This window comes from Sinocyclocheilus grahami, unplaced genomic scaffold (assembly GCF_001515645.1).
Source record: "Sinocyclocheilus grahami isolate Dianchi unplaced genomic scaffold, SAMN03320097.WGS_v1.1 scaffold710.1, whole genome shotgun sequence".
NCBI lineage: Eukaryota > Metazoa > Chordata > Actinopteri > Cypriniformes > Cyprinidae > Sinocyclocheilus > Sinocyclocheilus grahami.
This window is the reverse complement of record NW_015505889.1, coordinates 725,754-732,506: the sequence shown is the minus strand read 5'-3', so window position 1 is coordinate 732,506 and position 6,753 is coordinate 725,754.

Below are 6,753 nucleotides of genomic sequence, written 5' to 3'. Positions count from 1 at the left end.
GGAGTCCAGCCCGGGGTCGTCACATGTGGTTGCCGCAAGCCCGCCGACCGCGCCGTTCTCAAGCCCGCCCGCCTCCGATCACTCCAGCCACCGGCCTCCACTCACTCAAGGCCGCCGTGTGTGACGCTGTGGTTCGTTGTGAAAGCGAAACTACTTTGTTTGGCCTTCCAAAAATGGACACGACTAGAAATCAGTGGTTAAGTTGTATTTACAACACTGTTCCAGAACAGTTCAACCCAAATATTCAGATGTGTGCAGCACATTTTATGGAGGACTGTTTCCTGATCCTGGCAGAGTAGACTACAATGCCGGCTGTTCTGACACACAGACTGTAAGTACGTTTTCATATTTAAAGGATTTGCCACTGACGATTCAAACACGAGTTTTGAGCAGTGTAGAGTAGCGCTTGTTGTTTGTCATTTCGCCGATCACAAATGCAGACATGGTTTTATGTTTACGATGCGCGATGCAACGCAACGTGTAAAAAGACAGTATAAGTCATTATAATCCATAATTATGTCCCCACTGGATGCAACAAATGCCTTGTTTATAATGGGTTTTAATGTTTTTGTCTCTTCGCTACGGCCAGACAGGGCATCACAGTATGGTAGGGGCATAAAATTTCCGTCACACGCTTGAGGTATTCAGTCAATCACGTTTCAGAAAGGCGGGGCATAGAGGAGAAACAATAATGTACAGTATGTGGAAAATAATGTTTTTTGAACCTTAAACCGCATACACACATTTCATTACACCAAATACACAAAATAATGTTATTTTTAGCAACATCATATGACCCCTTTAAATCTTGATTTGCTTATTAAATGAACATTGCTACATTTAAAGAGCAAGTCTCTACTACAGTAGTGCGATAGTCTGGCTGTAGTCCCCTTGTGACCACTAGGGGTCATGGGTTGCTTTTGTTCTTTAGTCTCACTGAGCCATACATTTGGTGAAATAATGAAAAAGCAAAACTTCAAACTTTGATTGTTTGATTTGTAGAATTTTTTTTTCCAGCAAACGTCTCTCAATACTGTTTTGAGTATTTAAATGGGTTTTATTGATGAATATCTATTTATTTGGTCTAATTACAAAGGCCCAAAGTCAGATTATTCTTTTACAAATTAAAGCCTCAGCTGCAAAGCCAACCATCACATACATCAAAACCTCCTTTATACAATACATAACTAACTGTGACATCACTTCACACAATAGATAGCATTACTATCTCTCAAAACCTCGAAGACCACAAGAATTAAGACAACCTGACCGAATAAATCATTGTATGGAAATGTAAATATATTTAAGAAAAACAGATTTAGGCCTCAGACTCAAACATCTTCTTCCTGCCATCCATACCAGCCTTATCCTCGATGTTCTTACGCCAGTCTCCCACTGACTCCTTCTCCTGTAGCGCCAGAAAAAGTACAGTGTTTCAAAACAAGCTTTCATGTAATTTGTCTGCTATTGCTGTTTGTAAAAGTCTTTAAAAGAGATCATCTGAGTTCATCATCTGTCCACGTTTTATTGCATGCTCACCTCCTCCTTGACCTCTTTCTTGACCTGTTTGAGGTTGGCTCTTAGATCCAGAGACAAATATATATTTTTTGCATTCCCATTTAGCAAAAGAAAAACTCCACGATAGTGTTTTCATGACTTTCAATAAAAGGAAAAAAATTGAGACTGATAATGGCAGTCAGAAGAGAGAACGATGTAAAATTGACCATCCCTCAGCTGCATTAGAAACACCCTGGCATTAGCCTTAACTTTTTTTGTAATTAGATGCAAAGGTGATATAATACAAAGAATAGTGTTATAAATGTACATACATTTAAAAAAAAATACAAATATGAAAAACTTTCGAGGAATTACGATGCTGATGACCATTAAACGCTCATCACAGCCTTGTGAAAATGGTCCATTGTAATGCCTAGTTTTCTTCTTTGAATCATCGTAATTTATCGCGTTTACATTTAGGGTAGTGCAGAATGATGCAGCCATATTATTGCCACGAACAAAGGCTGCATTTACACTCGGCATTAACATGCGATCACCGCGATCCGATCAAGCAGATCGGATCATCAGTCAATCAGAACACGGCGCGTTTACATGTGCACACTGCACAGAGTTTCTCACTGTTTCTCACAGAATAACCACTCTCCTACAAGGTTTATTTCTTTGTTTTTAACAGCATAACAAATTGACCATCCCTCAGCTGCATTAGAAACACCCTCGCATTAGCCTTAATTGTTTTTGTAATTAGATGCAAAGGTGATATAATACAAAGAATAGTGTTATAAATGTACATACATTAAAAAAATTACAAATATGAAAAACTTTCGAGGAATTACGATGCTGGTGACCATTAAACGCTCATCACAGCCTTGTGAAAATGGTCCATTGTAATGCCTAGTTTTCTTCTTTGAATCATCGTAATTTATCGCGTTTACATTTAGGGTAGTGCAGAATGATGCAGCCATATTATTGCCACGAACAAAGGCTGCATTTACACTCGGCATTAACATGCGATCACCGCGATCCGATCAAGCAGATCGGATCATCAGTCAATCAGAACACGGCGCGTTTACACTTGGCAACATCAACTGACTTTTCTATCTGGATAACCAATCGGATCTGTCTTTTCCGCGCAATATTTAAATAAGTCTGCAGAGTGATATGCGTGTTTATATGTCACAAGCTTCAAATCAGATTTTTTTTTTTTTTTTTACATGTGCACACTGCACAGAGTTGTTTCTCACAGAATAACCACTCTCCTACAAGGTTTATTTCTTTGTTTTTAACAGCATAATTAATATTTATTAATTTATGGATAAATATACTTATAAACCGCTGTGCCGTGCTGCTCATATTTATCACACAGTAAAATGCCCCTCCCCGTGCCCAAAAAGGGTTGCCTGTGGATGAGAACCCAAAACAAGGACTGGTGGGAGGTTGTCCTGCTCCAGTTCACAGTTGCCGAGTGAAAGGAGAGTTTTATAATGACAGGACACGCATTTATACAACACTTTATTCAAAAGGAAGAACCGCTCGTTCCGCGCGTCATATGCCATTATGCTATTTCTGCATCATTGCACATGCGCAGTCCTTTCAGATTCGGGGTTCAATCTGATCGAGTGTTTACATGCACTCTCAATCGTATTAGAAAAGGAATAAACCAACCCCTTCAATCCGATCGAAGTTTAATTCCGATCGAGCTCAATTGGATCGCTTAAGGTGTTTGCATGAAGGTTTTTCAGTCCGATTGAGCCGTCAATCCGATTACAAACGGATTATTTGGTTGCATGTAAACGTAGCCAGTAGATCCGATCAAAATGCATCATCGACTACCTCAACATCAGGATACAGGTCACATGTTAATGCCAAGTGTAAACGCAACCAAAGTTATTTGATCATATTACACTGTTTTAGCTTCTTGGTTACCTGTTTATTTTAGGATTGATTTTAAGATTCTTTTATTGACAGACATATAAAGCTTTAAACGGGTGCAAAAGTGATTTTTGGCTATGTTTTCTTATTTTTCATATTCATTCATACAGTATATTCATTAGGACTTATTCTTTTATGGTTTTATTACATTATATTCATATTACTGTATTATGTTACTCAGTTACTCAAGTATTATGCATTTAAATTTTTAATTCTAGTTAGTTCCACTTGTACTCATATTCCATTGACGTAGTATATTTCCTTAATTTGACATATAAATGGTTATATTATGTGATGTTTGGATAGGATATTGGAATGCAAGGATGTACTAAGTGCTCTATTCCAAGAGCTAGGTAGTTGTTGCATTCGTTTGACATTTTATTGAGACATAAACATTCCATGATGCTGTAAGAGGATGTAAGTCTCTAGTAAATATATTGCTCCCCAAATTGGCTTCTTTACTTTCATATTATTGCATGCTTTTAAGATCTTCATCTCTTTAACTCTTGAAGATTATTATACTTAGATTTTATATTCTCTTAGAATTTTATTTGTTTATTTTGTAATATCTCACATTTTAATGATCTATAATTGATTTATGACTTATGATTGACTTATGATTTATGATAATTGTTTTTAATAAAATATAACTTCACAGAATGATGTTACTTTGTAACATTAATTCGATGCAGTTGGCATTGGCGCATCAATATATTGACTTAACATTATTTCATTAGTTGCTTGCTATCTGGGAATGTTGCATACCACAATACTGTATAAAGTAAGGCTGTCATTGTCCCTTAATAGCTATGTTTGGGAACACATGTTGTTGGCATTGTGACATGTGGTCTGCACCAGTGTTGGGCAGTAACTAGTTATTAGTAACTTAGTTACTGTAATAATATTACTTTTTGCACTAACTAGTAGTGTAACTAATTACTAATACGATTTCGGTAATAATATTACAGTTACCATCCATAAAACAGCTTAGTTACTTAGTTACTTTTGATGCCTCAACCCCGCTGATTTAAAATCCAACAATCAAATAATTCCTAGATTTTTTTCCATAATTTTCACGACTCACACATGCATGTGATGTCTCCAGTGCTGCAGGCCAGCTTGGAATATGGAAAAACTTATTCAGCAGATAGAAATATTGCATTATATTGATTTTTTTCAGGAAAAAAGATGATCTGATCTGAACACTGTTGTGTAAATTGTGGTTTTACTTTACTCTGGCATTACATCCCACCCACATCCCTCTGATCAGCATGTGGTACATTATATTACTATAATTAAAAATATTTTTGGAAAATTAAACAGTTTCTTACAAACTTATGTGATTTGATAAAATACATAATGAAATATTGTATATGGGTAACGGATAAATTACAATTAGCTTCAAGCTACACATAAGAATTAATGAGATTAATACAACACTTCTACTTGAATGTCACTATCAATCACTATTAAGTAGGGGTGGGAATATTTAGGCCCTTCACGATCCCGATCCCGATTCTGGGAGTCACGATCCGATTCCAAAACGATTCTTGATCTACATTTTTTCCTAATTAATTCTTCTGTGGTGCAAATACATCTTAACAATTTTACATGTTAATCAAAATGGCAGTTTCTATGCTTTTTGTTTATAGTTGGAATCTCTGTATGAAAGTACTGCCAACTTAAAAATAGCTAGGTGTGTGAATCTTCAACTGGTTTCACGATTCAATTCAACTCAATATCACGTTGTGTCACATTCTCAGTTCTCAATATTACCGCACATGGCTACATTTTCATATAAATTTTATATCAAATGTAATTTGTTCAAAAAAATAATAATTTTATTGTATAAAGTAAACAGACTACTTTTTAAAACAATTACTTATTTAAAATACGTCTTCTTTAAGTATCCGAAAGTTTACAGGCAATAGGCTAGTTACGGGGTTTTCTTTTTTGTTCAGCATTATTGCCATTTGATTATTATTGATGAGATCATAGACAGTGGCAGCTTTAACAGGCTGCATTTACACTAATGCACAGACCTATTTCGATATATCAGATGTTCTGTCCTGCTCTGAAACATAACTGACTGTATTTACATCAATTTCATATAAAAGTATCCAGAGATGCAAGTGCATTTAACAGCAGCCGCGATCGAGCATCAGGACAACAAACACAAAGCGCACGTGCAAGTCTGTAAGTGCGCGAGTTTCGTGCATCTAATAGTACTGCATTCCAAACGGCATAAATTAATGCATATCTAAAGTAAAATACTGAAATAACGGCGGGTGGAAGCACACACTGTCAAGCAATGCGCACGTGTCTCACAGCGCATATTCTGGGAGGGGGGGGAACCAAGCTCAGAATCGATTCTTAAATATTCAGAATCGTTGAAGAGAGAATCGCGATGCATCGGAGAATCGATTTTTTTCTCCCATCCCTACTATTGAGTGTTTGTAATAACTTCTGACTGCGATCGAGTGTGGATTTTGGTCAAATGATGAGGCAGAAATGTTGTTAGTAACATTCTAGAAGAATTGTATGAGTGGAAGATACACAGTTACAACTTCTGTGAGGCGTGAAGAAAAAGTAATCTAACTAGTGTAACTAATTACTGTTGCCAGAAAGTAATAATTAAAGTAACAACATTACTTTTGAAAGGGGTAACTAGTAATGAGTAATATGCTACATTCTTTGAGTAACTAGCCCAACACTGGTCTGCACAAGAGAGCCATTTGGGCATTTTCCGCATCATGGCGGCGATGAAAGGCAACAAAACCATACCCACGAGATAGGCTGATTTTTGTCTAATGTCCCAGACTGGTCTCTGTTGAACTTTAGGTTTAGAATCTTGAAAACCAGTTGTAGTATGTTGTCATTTTGATTGTCCTTTGAAGAAGATTGTTTTCAAAAAGCTCTTTGAGCAGAACTCACAAATGCAGTGTACACGTTTCTGTAGAGATGCCGCTGTCAGATCATATAAACTTATATAAAAGATGCAGTTGATTTTATGACATGTTGACCTTTTGTAATTACATACAGCAGTTTGAGTATGATCACCTTTATATATTTTTTTTACTCTTCTGGGTTTCTACAAATAATTTTAATGTAGTAATGAAGTATGTTATCATTTTACAATCATGAATAGGCCTATCTATTTTTCTCTTTTGTGGAACATTGTTTTATTTCCATTAAAATTGGCGCTTTTCCTCTCACAGCCACATGAGGGCGACAGACATCGTTTGGCATCTGGACAATATGACATTTGACAGATGTGTCAGATTTTCTTAAGTAACATTTATATTT